Source organism: Schistocerca serialis, chromosome 1, assembly GCF_023864345.2.
Source record: "Schistocerca serialis cubense isolate TAMUIC-IGC-003099 chromosome 1, iqSchSeri2.2, whole genome shotgun sequence".
In the NCBI taxonomy this organism is placed as follows: Eukaryota; Metazoa; Arthropoda; class Insecta; order Orthoptera; family Acrididae; genus Schistocerca; species Schistocerca serialis.
The window spans coordinates 198980015-198996951 of record NC_064638.1 but is presented as its reverse complement, the minus strand read 5'-3'; positions in this window follow the sequence as shown (position 1 = coordinate 198996951).

Genomic DNA, 16937 nt, shown 5'->3' with positions numbered 1-16937 from the left:
ATGTGGCCTCTTTGAGTCGGTGTGGCACAGGATCCCTACAGTTCCTCTGTTTCGCCGATTTCAGCTTCCAGTTGCTATTGCAGTAAGGCTGTCTGTCCCATCTGTCCGGTGGTCTTACCCTGGTATTCTGTGGCAAATTGGGCTCCAATGTAGTACTTGTTGTGACCACCTGCCACCTTTCCTTCGAGCAACATGGCCAGTCTAAAGCCATTTCAAGGGTATTCACTCTTTCATTATGTCACGGACGTATACACGTACATGTGACAATAAAAATGAACAACAGCAATGAAAGGAAATGCTGTGAAAGTAATACTCAGTTACAATGAAATATTCAGGTGTTTAGAGGAAGGTCCCGACGTCAGCTGCAATGAGACACTGAAACAATCAATGGCAAAAACTGAAAATTTGCGCCGGGCTGTGACTCGAATCCCCATTTCCCGTCTTACGCGAACGGTCGCCTTAGTTGCTTCGGCTATACGAACACGCTTTCCGCCGGACATGACCAACAGAACAGACGCCACACATGTACAGTATATCTGTAAGTTTGACTGGTATCTTAAGCGCTGATGCGCAATAGTGTCTGAACCACTTGCGTGAATACAAGAAACGCTACGAGCAATTGAGATAAATGGACAGGCACAATTTTTCGTGGTGTATGATAAGTTAGGAATTTGGGACTGACGGAAAGCGTGCTCGGATAACTGAAGCATAGGCGGCACGGGAGCTCAGCGTGTTCGGTCAGAGAGCCGGTGGCCCTCTCTAATAAAAAAAATTGAGTAAAGAAATTGACGATGAAATTGGACGAATGTCATGTGAAGTCCTCCCAGACTAAACGCAACGAACAATACCGAACAAAATGAAAAAAATCAGTTAAAGGGATCGCTTGCGTCAAGCGGGAAATCCGGGTTCGAGTCCAGGTCTGGCACAAATTTTCAATGTTCGCCATCGATTTATTTCAGTTCCCAATAGCAGCTTACGTCGGTACTAGGTCCGTTACCGAAACGTCGATATGTTCATATATCGATTATTTTCTGAAGGACATCGATATATATGGGCCGAATTTTCCCCGACAAATCGCTATACTGATATCGAAACGGCAATGTCAAGTGCCGATATTTTTATTTTATATTATACATGTTTCGTAATTTTCGGTAAATAAATGAAATTGTTCTTTTGAAATTGTAATAGAACATAATTTTACTTTCACTGTGTGAATGACTTTTGCTATTTTTGATCTCACATCACGTCCAGTCTTTCTCTTTGACTGTGTGAAACAAGTGTAGCTGGCACAAAGAAGAAGTTCGATTGCCCTGTTGTGAGAGGGTGGGGGGGGGGGGGGTGAATGGAATAACAACATTTCCGATGTGGAGAAAGAGCTCACCAGCTGCGTTAAAAAACAATTTTAACGCAGCTAGTGTGCTTTTTCTTCACATCGGCATCCTTCAAAATGAACATAATCTAAATAAGATTGGTTTTTGCGTTGGGCGGAGACTTGTGAGGGAATATGCTGACATTGTCGGCGCACGGTGCTACCAACAGAAACTGCAACGTTATCTTCACCATGCCAACTAGAACTGCTAGGTCGCTGGCGTTGGCAGAAATGAAAAAACAGCTTTAAAACTGGCAGTATGTTTACAATGTGCAGCCGATATTTGTATAGGCCGGTAGATCGATATTTTTTTCACCTATATATCGTAACTTTTTCGGTATATCGAGGGTCGATGGTATTTTTTAAATATCGATGTATCGCATACCCGATATTGTTAAAAATATCAACAGTCCTAGTCGGTACCATCCTCGAAATATTCATATTTACTGCCTTTGTATAAAAAAATAGTGCCGTCTCTTCTGTCGGATGTGTAGAATATTCAGTAAGATCTGCCAAAATTGATAAGAGCGTCAACAAATTGCTAGACAATGATATGAGTATGATGACAAAGGTACTTAGCAGGGTTTACCTCAGGGACTCGTCTTCGCTGCGTCTCTAGGCTAGGACTATCAAGTCGACACTGTTTTTAAAATGAATACTGGAATCGGTAGGGTTACACGTGATACAGGCTCCTTGGGGAAAAGTCTTGATGAAGAAGTTCACGCCGGCCGAAGTGGCCGTGCGGTTAAAGGCGCTGCAGTCTGGAACCGCAAGACCGCTACGGTCGCAGGTTCGAATCCTGCCTCGGGCATGGATGTTTGTGATGTTCTTAGGTTAGTTAGGTTTAACTAGTTCTAAGTTCTAGGGGACTAATGACCTCAGCAGTTGAGTCCCATAGTGCTCAGAGCCATTTTTTGAAGATGTTCACACGGCGTGGGATACTGGAAATAGTTTATTCTACAACCATAGTTACCCAGTGGAGTAAGACACCGCTAATATTGTCAAAAGACAGCACACGCCAGTGTGAACTATGTGTGGCCCTTCCAAGGCTTTGTTGAGCTTTGAGTGAATCGTCATGTAAAGCATGTGAATACTGACGTTCAAAGACTATTGCGTCAGAAGACCGCTCATCACGATACTTGTTGACGTATTACCACTACATCGGCAACATCACACTCGCAATGTTCTGCATCTAAATTCAGCAGGGGAAACACTGCTTGCCCAGGTCACTGACAAGAGCATTACATGCAACAGGACAACACATGCCCAGTTCCAGTAATAGGTAACATAAGAAGAATAATTTTTTTTACGATAAACAACGACGGAAGTTTAGAGTAAATCTGGAGGATTTTTATGATAATTTACCTCGTGTCAAATGTAGCATACCTGTCAGTAACACAAGAGATAATCTGTACTACTTAAAATATAAAGTCTTTTAAATAAAAAAGAATAGTTGCTACTTTCTCTTCAAGAAACATCTGACATAAGCGCTACAATTACTGATATGCTCTGTTTAACTGAAGATAACCTAGAAGATAAAGATTTCAATCAGCTACATTGTTACAGAACTGGTTCTTACTGCTGTACGATCATCTTTGGACAAGGTGGGGTGGTAATTTACATGAACAATACTCTTACGTCACAAGGTATAGATTTATCTCAGACTTGCATTAAACAGTATTTTGTACGCAACGTTGTCAAATTACAACTGGAACGTCAGTCTCTCGACATAGTAATAACAGTTTATAGAGCAAAGAACCTTTTCTATCTTGAATGGATTCTTATAAAACTACGTAAGAACAACATTAAGATACAATACATGAAAATTTTAGCGTCAGTTATCTCTGGTGTAATAACAATCACAAACAGTTGGAATCATTATTGTCCACTTCCAGGCTGCTCCATATGAATTCTTTCCCAGCAGTAGTATAAAAGCACACCATGACCGCGATTGATAATTTTTCGTGGGCTCCACATCTTACGGTGATGTGATAACAGAGGCTATAAGAAACAGTCCATCTGATCATTTTTTTCCCCATCAGTCTTCCGACTTCTTTGATATGACCCGTTACGAATTCCTCTCCTGAGCCAAACTTTCCCTCTCAGAGTAGCACTTGCAAGCTACGTTCTAAATTATTTGCTGGATGTAGCCGAGTCTCTGTCTTTCTCTACAGTTTCTTACCCTCTACAGCCCCCTCTAGTGCCATAGAAGTTAATCCCAGATGTCGTAACCTACGTCCTATCATCCTACTATTTTAGTGTTTTCCATATGTTCCTTTCCTCAGCGATTCTGCGAAGGACGTTTTCACTCCTTACTTTACCAGTCCACCTAATTTTCAACATTAGTCTGCATCACATCTCAAATCCTTCGATTCTCTTCAGTTTCAGTTTTCGCACAGTCCATGTCTCACTGCCATACAATTCTTTGTTCCAAACATCCATTCTCAGAAATTTCTTTCTAAAATTAAGACCTGTGTTTAACACTAATAGACTTCTCTTGGCCAGGAATGCTCCTCTTGGTAGTCTGCTTTTTATGCCCTCCTTGCTCCGACTGTCATGGTTTATTTTGCTGATTAGGTAGCAGACTTCCTTAACTTCATCTACTATGATCACCCTTTATGATGTTAAGTTTCTCGCTATTCTCATTTATGCTACTTCTCATCACTTTCGTCTTTCTTCGATTTACTATCAATCCTTATTGTGTATTCACTAGACTGTTGATCCCATTTAACAGATTATGTAATTCTTCCTGAGCTTCAAAAAAATGGTTCAAATGGCTCTGAGCACTATGGGACTTAACATCTATGGTCATCAGTCCCCTAGAACTTAGAACTACTTAAACCTAACTAACCTAAGGACATCACACACACCCATGCCCGAGGCAGGATTCGAACCTGCGACCGTAGCAGTCGCGCAGCTCCGGACTGAGCGCCTAGAACCGCTAGACCACCGGGCCGGCCTGAGCTTCAATCAGGATAACAATGTGATTAGCGAATCTTTATACTGATATCTTTTCACCTTTGTGGTGTCACCGCCAGACACCACACTTGCTAGGTGGTAGCCTTTAAATCGGCCGCGGGCCGCTAGTATACGTCGGACCCGCGTGTCGCCACTGTCAGTGATTGCAGACCGAGCGCCACCACACGGCAGGTCTAGAGAGACTTCCTAGCACTCGCCCCAGTTGTACAGCCGACATTGCTAGCGATGCTACACTGACAAATACGCTCTCATTTGCCGAGACGATAGTTAGCATAGCCATCAGCTACGTCATTTGCTACGACCTAGCAAGGCGTCATTACCAGTTTATATTGTAATAATGTCTAAACAAGAGCGATGTTCTCCAATTGTGGATTAAAGTTAAGTATTCCAAGAAGTACGTTCTTTTCTTTATAGGATAATTACTTTACCTTGTTCCAGACCTCACGCCAAACTGCGTGAGCTTAAAAGCGTGTATTTCGGCCTCCTCTAGCAACCCGGTGTTGGCTCTTCTGCCAACACTTCAACCTTGAATTTTAATCCTACTCTTGAAACTTTCTTCCGACGTCTGGATTGAAGTGCAGGGGCTCAAGACAACATCCCTGTCCTTTATCCTTTTTAATCTGTGCACTTCGTTCTTGGTCTTCCATACCCATTCTTCCCTCTTAGTTCTTGTAAATATTGTAAATTACTTTCCTGTTCCTACAGCTTAAGTAAATATTTCTTAGGATTCCATACACCTTGTACCGTTTTACACTGTCGAACGTTTTTTCCACGTCGACGAATCCTATCAATGTGTCTTGACGTTTCCTTCAGCCTTGCTTCCATTATCAACCGAAAAGTCAGAATTGTCTCACTGGTGCCTCTAGCTTTCCTAAAATCAAGCTGATCGTCCTCTAAAAGATCGTCAGTTTTCTTTTCCATTCTTATGTATATTTATTCTTGTCAGCAACTTGGTTACATGAACCGTTAAGCTGGCTGTACGATAATTCTCGCACTTGTCGGCTATTGCAATCTCGGGAATTAAGTGTGTGATGTATTTTCGAAAGTCTGATAGTATATCGCCAGTCATTAATTCTACAGACCAGCGTAAATAATCGTTTTGTTGCCATTTGTCCCAATGAGTTTAGAAGTTCCGATGGAACGTTATCTATCCCTGCTGTCTTATTTTTTAGTCTTCCAAAGCTCTTTTAAATTCTGATTCTAATATTGTATTCCCTATCACTTCGCCATTGACTCCTGTTTGTTGTTCTGGCACGTCATCAGATTAGTCTTCCACCTTATAGATGCCCTCAATATACTCTTTCCACAATCTTTAATGCAGTGGTTACCATTGCCTTCTGCATCCACATATTGCTGATCATTGCTTGTTCTTCCGCTTTTAAGGGCCAGGTTCTTACCCTAAAGGTGAACATCTGTGCGCTCCTCCTCCCTTTTTGTCAAGGCCGTTGGCCGATGAGGGTGACTTATGCTTTCTTCTGCCTTTGCTGATGATTTTTGTTCAAAATTTAAGCAGTGGCGCGGTTCGAATCCGGAGGTGAGAACGTTTCAATAACTAATCAAAGACGGTACCCGTAGACCTGATCATAACGGTCAAATACTAACCTTCAAAGTTGCTAGTAAATATACTGTACATTAAAGCCTATTTTTCAAACATTAAGAGGCCTACATCTTCCAAAGATAGTTTAAAATCAGACCAGCCCATAGTGGAAAGAAAAAGTAGTTAACGAATGGCATTAGAATAACACGTGCCAAAAAGAGGGGTCTGCACAAACAACGGAGTGCTATTACAAGTCTGCCAGTAAAATTACAATAGAAGAGGTGTTGCAAAATTCTAACTTTTATATAATTAGGCAGGCGAAACGCATGTATTATGCACAAAAAATTAGCAGGTCAAACAATAAAGTAAAAACCATATGGTGCAACACAAAAAAGTGATAGAAATAGAACCGTAAAATCAGAACATGAAAGATGGGATCGTAACCATAAGTCTGTCTCAGACGCCCTACGGCTGCTAAACCACATGTGAACCAACCCAAAAAAACAGCACATAATTTCAATATCAGAGCTCCGAGGGACATTGTAAAAATTATAAAATTACTTTAAAGTAGTCAAACCTCTCGGTATGACTGTACATGTAGTATTATTTAAAAATCGCATGCAGACTTAATCTGTCAACTATTGTGCTATTTGTGTAATCGATGGTTGAAAACTAGGATACTTCCGGATCAACTAAAACAAGCAGTAGTGATGGCAGTCGACAAAGGTGGAGAGAGGTACATGACTTCCATCTGTCAGACCATCTCTCTACTGCCAGTATTCTCAAAGGCGTATGAGGGAATAATGTATTGCTGCCCTTCTCCTTTCTTTTGTTAGGAGCGCTCATGTCCCATGCAGCCGTTTCAAAAGAGCTAGTCCCGGTCTGCTACAGGAGACTGACAAAGGTGGACTGAGGGCACAACATTCATTAAGAAGGTTAAGAATGAACTTAAGGATGAAACTAATTTTTGCATGATGTGTCACTTATAAGTTACATAGCTCGATAAAACTTGGACTATATATAGAAACAACTGCTATGGTATAGCGCAGAAGGCAACTGAAGGAAGTACGAAGGGAGACGAACATAAATGACACTTTAAAACTTCCTGGCAGATTAAAACTGCGTGTCGGACCAAGACTCGAATTCGGAACATTTGCCTTTTGCGGGCAAGTGTTTTATTGACTGACATACCAATGCATGACTCTCGACCTCACCTCGCAGCTTTACTTGCGCCAGTACTTCGTTCCTACCTTCAAAACTTCGTAGAAGCTCTCCTCCAAAAATTGCAAGACTAGTATTCCTTTCTTCCAGAATTACCTTGGTTCGAATGGCTCTGAGCACTATGGCATTTAACTTCTGAGGTCATCAGTCCCCTAGAACTTAGAACTACTTAAACCTAAGTAACCTAAGGACATCACACACATCCATGCCCGAGGCAGGATTCGAACCTGCGACCGTAGCGGTCGTGCGGTTCGAGACTGAAGCGTCTAGAACCGCTCGGCCACCCCGGCCGGCTCCAGAATTACCTGCTATGTCGGAGGGAACAGACCGGGTCTATTGCCTTAGAGTGTAAAGTCGTCCTCCTTTTCAAGCCCCATATTATTTCTGTATTTGCCAGTTTAACTGTTTTTTATCACTCGCGAAGCAAGTAATCTAGCTTAATAAATATTCGTTAACGAAAGTCGCCTTTTCCAGTACAGATGTTAGGAGAAGCCTGCACGTCATAAGTACTTTGTTACAAGAATATTACATAGCCAGAAATCAATCGTCTTAATAAATAAATAACAATGTTTAAGCCAACCAAAATGCACGAAACGAGTGTAAGCGAGAGTTACAGGCTGCGCGCCATAGTCGCCAGTTACTGACAGCATGCCTTCCAATGTAGTTCTCCCGCAAGACCATGCTCTCAGAAAATTGTTAGTTTTCAGGTAATTATTATTAATCGAGTCGATATTATCAGTTTATGATATTTAGTAAACAAATACATCATAATGGCGTACCTTTTGAGCGTTATTCCAAATAATATAGCTACTCTCTTCACCACTTTGAACCAGAGGGAGTAGAACTGCACTTCACAGAGAACCCGACAGCGCTGCTACTACTTCTCTGCGAGGGACACAATCATCGAGAGTTTCTCGGCATAACGGGTAAAAAGATTCCTACACGACGGCGGATTGTTTTAATTTCCGAAAAACTCGGATGGAAAAGCCCGGCCGGTCATACTGTACGCCTCTTATTCCTGGAGGTTTACTACAAGTGGGGGGGGGGGGGTTCTTGCAAGTTCTCACTTTCTCGTACACCTCCATAAGGAGGAGGAAGAAGGAGGAGGAGGAGAAACCTAAGGCCCGTTTCACACTGGGAGACTGGTGACGGTCTCCAGGGACGGTCACCGATAGGGATACATTTGTTTGAACTGGGGCACTCACACCGGGACTCTACACCATCTCACCGAGCCACTGTGACCCAGCAGTGACTCAGCCTCGCCACGTGTGACGGACGCGGTCACTGTGCTCACAGCGGTCACCGCCGGACATGCATCAGTTTGAGTTGGAGTGTTCGCACTGGGTCACGGACAGGCAGTCATTCCTGAGACAGTGCCGCGAAACATCCGTTGTCCATTATACTGTAAACATTGTAGCAGTGAGTTTAGATTTGATTAACACGGAAGACTTTACAAGTATAGTACAAAGTAGTCCTGCTATTTGGTTTGTCAAAAGCAATGGCTATAGCAACAAAGTGGTGAAAACAAATGATAGACAAGAAATTATCACGGAGTTTGTGTCTGATTTCAATGAGAAGAGCATGGATGCAAAAAACAGAACTGGTAAGTTGAATGTTGTTTTTCAAATTTAATACCTTATTTTTCGGACCGTAAAAGAGTAGCGAAATATAGTTGCTACGCCCGTAAAGGCTAGGGGGAGAGTGACCTTCAAGCACATTTGCATCCCTTATCTCCTTTCTTTTCCATTTAAGAGTATTAAGTGTGTCTTTACGCAGTCTTAATGCGGTTAGAAAGGACAAAATGGATGAGCGTGGAAACCGTGAACTCACCCCGACAGAGCGAATGAAGAAGAAATCTAAAAAATACTTATATTTCAAAATTTTCGTAACAAAATTAAGTGTGCGTATTACCGTCGCCTTAAGCCGCTCCACCCTATGGTCCGAAAAACACAGTTAAAATATTTTTGTCCATTCCTCTGTTTTCTTCTTTCACTTCTCCTAGCAGTTCAACAAATAAAGTTTTCGACATTCGAAAATACTGAAAAAACTTCTCATCTCGTCTCAGATCGACATAAAGGGTGTAAAACAATATTTTCTCCAGCCGACCTCGTAGCAGTCGATATAAGTGTAATGATCGTTTTGTCTTCATTCTCCTCCTCCTCATCCTCTTGCTTAGAAGTACTAACAAAAGTTTCTCCTCGCTCGAGTCCATTTCACTAACTAATCACTTAGCAATACCTGCGGCGTTGGACACCGGTGATCCAGGAGTGTTCACCACAGTCACTGGTGACAGTCACTGGTGACAGTCACTGGCGACAGTCACTGGCGACTGTCACTGGCGACAGTCACTGGTGACAGTCATCAGTGTCCCAGTGTAAAACGGGCCTAAAAGTCGGTTTTTTCTCTCCGGTCACTGTGTTTTGAGAAAATTAACTACTCTTAAAATGATCAGAGCCATAACCCATTTTTGTTCCACATCACTTCGTAAATCAATTTAATATGGTATCCCTTGTCTTCGAGTTTTTATTAATGAGGTTAAATTGAAATTGAAATCTAATGAAGCTCTAAACAAAACTGACAGCTCGGAAACGAATTACCCGCCAGCTGGTAATCAGGAAAGGGTCTAGAATCTATAAGTAGATATACTGTTTATTAATTAATAACAGTATCTCTCCGTCTTTGTTCTGAACCTGCACGCACACGTACCTGTCCCGATACGCGACGAGAGTGCATAGGTTCGTTGTGTTCCAGTGCGATACGATTTATAGTCGCGAAAGACAAAATGACATACTAAAATCTTCAAAGGTCGACTTTGATAAGTGTTTCTCCATAGAGGCACGTGACAGGGTGATTTTGCTAAACGAGGAAGAACTACAGGAAACGATTTCCTTTATAATAAAGGGAAACAAAACATCATACGGCCACATGGCGGAAATGCATGGTGTCTATCCTAAAACGTCTTTATTAATTCATCAAGCCAGTGCAGTATAATGCAGTGCAAGATATACTGACGAGACTGGCGTTAGAACTCTAGTGGCCTCTAACCATACGCGGACATGCCGTAGTGCCGACCGATGCACACTTTCGGATGTGCCACCTCGCAACCAAATGGCGTCACAGGCAGCATGAATAGGTTGTTCCAGTGTCTGCTCGTCTGGAATGGTTCCCGCATACACAGCTTCTCTCAGCTGCTCCAACAGACAGAAATCTAAAGAATTGAAGTCCATGGGAACGGACCACTTTGTCCGAACCTTCGTCCGGAGAACGTGTTGTCGAGGCCCCTCCGCACGAAAATGTGGAAGTGAGCTGGAGCACCACCATGTGGTCGCCGCATCACTCTTCATACTGTCAAAGCACGCTTTGCAGCAAGTGATCCAGGGTCAGTGGCAGGAAGCTGAGATGTGCATCCCCTCTGGAGCCTCATCGAACGATGACTAGCTTCATGAGGTGGTCGAAAAGAATTCCCGCCCACACAGTCAGGCTAAACTGGTTCTGAAGTTCTGCTGCACATCATGCCACGTGGATTCTTCGTAGCTCACAGGTAGGTGTTGAGAAGGTTGACGATATCGGTATTCGTAAAGATGAGCCTATGTGTCAATAAGATGAATGAAAAATGCCAGCCCCTAGGTGGCCTGTTCGACGAATCAACGACAAAACCTTCGCTGCATGGGCACGTCCGTAGGTAATAAGGCCTGCACACGTTGAAAGAAATACGGATACCAGCAGCAGCCATGGAGAATATTCCACATGGTCGTCTCGCTTACCCCGGAGAGTCTGTGTGGTACTGATACCAGGGTCATATTCTACAATGTTCAACATTCTCCAAGTTAGGGTGCACCCGCCTTTCATAGTTACTCATTTCCGTAAACGATACTGTCTCTCACAAACGACGAAACACTGTTACGAACAGTTTATGGCGTGTTTGAATTGAAGGGCATCACTGCTATCAGCTGCTGTGGGACATACACGGAATCAGCGGCGACGAGCGAAAATGTGTACCAGACTGGGATTCGAACATAGGTTCTCCTCCTTAAAAGGCAGGTGCGTTAACCTCTGCGCGGTCTGGAACACAATGTTATCGCAACAGCGTGGACTACCTCAGCATGTCTCACGATCGATCCATATTACCACCGAACACCACCTATCTGCAGTCCCTGTCCATTATACTTTCGTCCGCTACTCAGATTTCCATAGGAGATCAGACATACTTGTACATCCACTCCAAAGAAAGTGTTCCCATTGCCCATCTCAGCCTATCAATTATTTGAATGCGTGTCCAAAAGAACAGACACCAGGCATCCATTTTCATAAATATATGGTGTGTTTGCTGTCGGCGGTGTTACTGTCCCTGCTACAGTTTCGCTGCTGCCTGCCCATTCCCTATTATCTTTCTGTAGACCATGTCAACCTGTCCCCGACTGCTCACTGGGCCATCGCCTCTCAGCACAGCCCTACACGGCACTCGTCCACACAGGAGTGAGTCGGCAACGGCACAGACTCGGCAATGGCACAGATGTTATTCAAACTGTATATTGAGCAAGCGGCACGGAAACAAAATAAAAATTTGGAGTAGGAATTAAAGTCCAGGAAAAAGCAATAAAAACCTTCAGGTTTGTCGACAACATTGTAATTCTCTCAGAGACAGCAAACGGCTTGGAAGAACAGTTGATCAGATTGGACAGTGTCTTCAAAGGAGGATAAAAGATGAATATCAACGAAGGCAGAACGAGGATGGTGGAATGCAGTCTAATTAAATTAGGTGATACTACGGGAAATGAATAAAAGAAAAGAAGAAAATGAGTGGCCCGAGAATCGCAACCGGAGGACTTTGTACTTTGCATTTTCTCAGTCTGCGTTAATTGTTACACCTGTTTGAGGGTAGTAAATGAGTTTTGGTATTTGGGGAGCAAAATAACTGATGATGGTAGAAGTAGGGAGGATTCAAAACGTAAACTGCCAATGGCAATAAAAACGTTTCTAAAGAAGAGAAATTTGCCAAAATCAGGTGCAGATTTAATTGTCATGTAGTCCTGTCTGAAAGTATTTGCACAGAGTACAGCCATGTATAAAGTGAGAAGAGAAGAGAATAGAAGCATTTGAAGTGTGGCGCTACAGAAGAATGCTGAAGATTAGATGCAACGGCACTGAGTCGGCAACGACAGTGAAGTGGATGCCCCATGGACAATATTTCATCCTCTTGGTTGGTTGATTGTTGTTTGGTTGATTTGGGGGAGGGGACTGAACAGCGAGGTCAACGATCCCATGTGATAGGGGAAGGATAGGGAAGGAAGTCGGTCATGCCCTTTCAAAGGAACCATTCCGGTATTTGCCTGAAGCAGTTTAGTGAAATCATGGGAAACCTAAATCATGATGGCCAGATGTGGGTTTGAACCGTCATCCTGCCGAATGCGAGTCCGGTATGCTAACCACTGCCCTACCTTGGTCGCTCTCTCTCTCTCTCTCTCTCTCTCTGTCTCTCTCACTCTCTCTCACTCTCTCTCTCTCTTTAGTGCAGAGCTGAAACACTAGAACAGACAGAACGTTCCCACTTGCCCAGTGTGTTCTCATGTGCGCTTGCAACCACTGAAACCTCACTGTCAAAGATCTTTTATCTCCACTTTCTAGTGTGTGTACCTCCCTGGTGATCCATTTCCGGCCATACATTCGCTCAGGAGTTGTTTCCCGTGTTTGGTCTCCAATCACCTTGTATTTTGTCTAACAAATGAAATATCTGATGAACTATCTTTTAAAGTATATCCAATGGCTATGTTTTGTTACCTTGCTAAGACACTGTGTCGATTATAAGGTGTTACTTAAAGAGTTTGGCTGAAATCTTAGATTCAAAACTGAAAACCATGGGTTTTCCTAACGCAAACAGGTGTAACAACTAACGCAGACTGATAAAATGCAAAGTACAAAGTCCTCCGGTTGCGATTCTCGGACCACTCATTTTCTTGATCTGCATTAGTGAGGTATCAATTACAATAATAATAACCGAACAAAATCAATGAGCTTCGTTACTGATATAATTATTTTGATCAAAAGACAAAACTCCACAACACAAGAAACACTCAAGACAGCCACTAACTGTATAGTCTGGTACACAGCAAATAGCCTAACCCTAATTTTTTCAAAGCTAATATTACGCAGTTTCAAACAACAAATAAAAACATCAACTTTCCTACACAGAAAATTAATGGAACAGCACATACCAAACTCGTAGGCATCCGAGTGGATGCTCCTGAGAAACTTAGAATACTTTACTCTGACATCCCATTTCTCACTTTGATGGTAGCGAAGTAATGGTAATATCATAATTTGGATATTTCACTTCTACAGTTTCCTATGGTATAATCTTCTGGAGAACTACAGCATGAACTGAAATAAAGTGCCGTCCGGTGTGGCCGTGCGGTTCTAAGCGCGTCAGTTTGGAACCGCGTGACCGCTACGGTCGCAGGTTCGAATCCTGCCTCGGGCGTGGATGTGTGTGATGTCCTTAGGTTAGTTAGGTTTAAGTAGTTCTAAGTTCTAGGGGACTGATGATCTCAGTAGTTAAGTCCCATAGTGCTCAGAGCAATTTGAACCATTTTTTTAAAAATAAAGTGTATATATTTATTTACATTTTTATATTACACCTGAAAAGCCATAGTAAATTACACTTTTCAATTCGAAAGACGTTTTGTCGCTTCATCTTTGTCAGAGTTTAGAGCCAGATCAGACAACGTTTCCGAAAGAAAAGATTTTACGGTGGACCACCGAACATGAATGTGGCTACCACCCAAAACACAACCTAGAACAAAACGCGCTTCACAGATTTGTTTTTCAATATCCGTTGGGAACATACACACTACGTGCATGTTCTTTTCCCCTACAGTCTTTTTAGCATAAACTTTACATTACCTTTCGTCGTCAGGACAAGATTAACGTTAAGAGTTATTTTAGCTGCCGGTTGTAGAAGTAAGCATCTTCTCATCTGCACTATTTGAAACACATGACTTCTAGTCCAGACATCTGTTCTAATTCCGGGACTACTCATGCGTCAGTTTTGTTTCATATGCATATGCGGCGGCTTAGTGTTTCGAGCAATAAGTGATCATACTCGCTAAGTCGTATAATACAACGATCTGTCTGCTGCTCACTCTTAATAACCTTTCTCCCGCCTACAGTTACAATTGATTTAGCCATAAATTTCCCAAGACTACACTTTTTCGACTACTGTAAAGGTTTGTGACTCACCTTTGTTGCTACTTCTTTTGCAAATTTTTAGTCACTTCTTGTTCCTCTTTATGGGTTGCTTTCAACAATTGAACATTTTTCTTCTTTCTTTTATTTTTTCTTGGAGAGTGTTTCGAGGAATATACTTTTTTGATATTAGTGGATTACTTTGTTGTTGATTTGCATAGCAATTCATAAAACATATTCTCTTGCAATTCCTTTTGGTCTGAAACAGATTCTAGTTTAACATGGAATTTACTTTTTCTGTAAGTAGAAGTCAAGAGTTTCACAGAGGTACATCTTTTCCGTCCTTAAACTGATTACTCGGCACCTACTTCCTCAGAGCGCGATTTAAACTCATTTTAAACTTCGCCCGTAACGACTCTACGTCCATGACAATGGAACAAAATGATGTCCATTCATTGTCTACATAGGGTATTAATAACCCCTCGTGTTGTCTTTTCAGCATAAAAACTCTTCTGTATGTATCAACTTTAACGAACTTCGTCGGTATGATGATGGTATGGTCATGAAGCCTTGTCGTCTGTTTACTGACTCTGTGGATAAGGTCAGGGCTTTGGTAGTCACATGGTCTCAAATATTTGGAAGGTCTGTTGGATGTCAGGTAAGCTGCTCAAGAAAGATTTCGGAGAATGTGTCCGCAACGGCTTCATAAGACCGTCTGTCTGTACCACATACAATGAATCCGTAGACGTCCCATTGTATGCTAGGCAAATTAGAGAAATAAGCACAACTATATGGCTATTGACCAGGAATACATTGTTGGCGTATGTGTTGAAATGCGTACTTAATATGTGTGTGTGTCGTCCTCAGCGTAAGTTAGTGTAAGTTAGATTAAGTAGTGTGTAAGTTTAGGGACCGACGATGACTTCAGTAGTTTGGTCCCATAAGACCTTACCACAAATTTCCAAAGGAAGAGATGTCACCAGGAAGAAAACAGTAAAAGTTCACACGTTTTTCCCATATTGTCCTCGTCAATAGTTTGTGCTTGGAAGTGTTTTGAGAAGTGCTATATGAAATAAATACCTGTACCTTCACTGAATGTATACATACTTTTATCAAAAAAAATATTTCCTGTTTCAAGACGTCTCTTACTCTCAACAAACATTTACAACCAAATCAAGAATACAATTTATTGTCGGCTGCTGGTGTTGCAACGTCAGACTTACAGGATGCACCAGGACATCGCACACAGAATTTCAGCGGTTGTCAGGGGATATTTTGTGACTCTCTTGCCGTACAGGGTTCGTGGTCTCTTGCGGTTCGTTAGAGAGTAATCGGCTTTCGTCTGATTTCTTAACATCTTCTGTATTTGAGTCTGCACTGCACTGAAAGTATTTCCAAAATAGTGAAAATGAGTATATTCTTCGTCGTGTCTCTTGTTTGAAATCAAATTAGTTCCAGTCTCTCGTGGTACTGGCTGTTAACCACTTTTCTTTACGCCCTGCGGCTTGAATTCATCAATCCTCGGTTTTGTCTCGAGTTTATACTTAAAAACTGCAGGGTTACTTGTACGTTATCAGTAATATATAGCAGAGTAGACAGGTTAACTGATGAACTGTCTGCCGATGGGTACCTCGTGAGTGGTCTCTAATGTGTTGGCAGAAGAGCCAACACCGTGTTGCTAGAGGAGGCCGAAATGCACGCGTTTAAGCTCACGCAAACTGGCGTGAGGTCTGGAACAGGACAATGTAATTAATATAGCCAATAAGGTACGTTGCTGCTGGAATACTTAACTTTAATCCATAATTGGTGTACGTCGCTCTTGACGGTACATTAATAACAATCTCAATATAAACTGGTAATGGCGCCTTGCTAGGTCGTAGCAAATGACGTAGCTGAAGGCTATGCTAACTATCGTCTCGGCAAATGAGAGCGTAATTGTCAGTATAGCTTCGCTAGCAAAGTCGGCTGTACAACTGGGGCGAGTGCTTGGACGTCTGTCTAGACCTGCCGTGTGGCGGCGGTCGGTCTGCAATCACTGACAGTGGCGACACGCGGGTCCGACGTATACTAATGGACCGCGGCCGATCTAAAGGCTACCACCTAGCAAGTGTGGTGTCTGGCGGTGACACCACAGTCTCACTGAATACAACGGAAGCTGTTGCAGCAGCGACGGAAACCACCCCACAGTGTTTTCGCAGACGAGGTTTGTTGCATTACTCTGTGTTACGTGCTGTACGTTTTCGTGTTTGCATATTACAGACGTTGACTATTGAGAAAGTTGTTTTCTTTCTTCTTTTCCACAGGAAGTAAGGTGTCTGGGGTAGCAAATTGATTGAATCCTAATTTTTTAGTACGTAAAGAGCCACCGCAGATGACTTCGTTTCCTGTACCAAAATATTCAGAAAATATACCCAAACAACCTCACAAATTTTATCAGTAGAGATCAGCTTCACACTGTATGTGTCTAGCGCTGCCAGACCGAGTTGGGGAGTACAGTGGTTAGCACAATAGACTCGGATTCGGGAAGACGACGGTCCGAACGCGCGTCCGGTCACCCTGATTTAGGTTTTCCGTGACTTCCCTATTTTCCTACATCACTTCAGGCAAATGAAGGATGGTTCAATTGAAAGGGCACGGGCGACTTCCTTC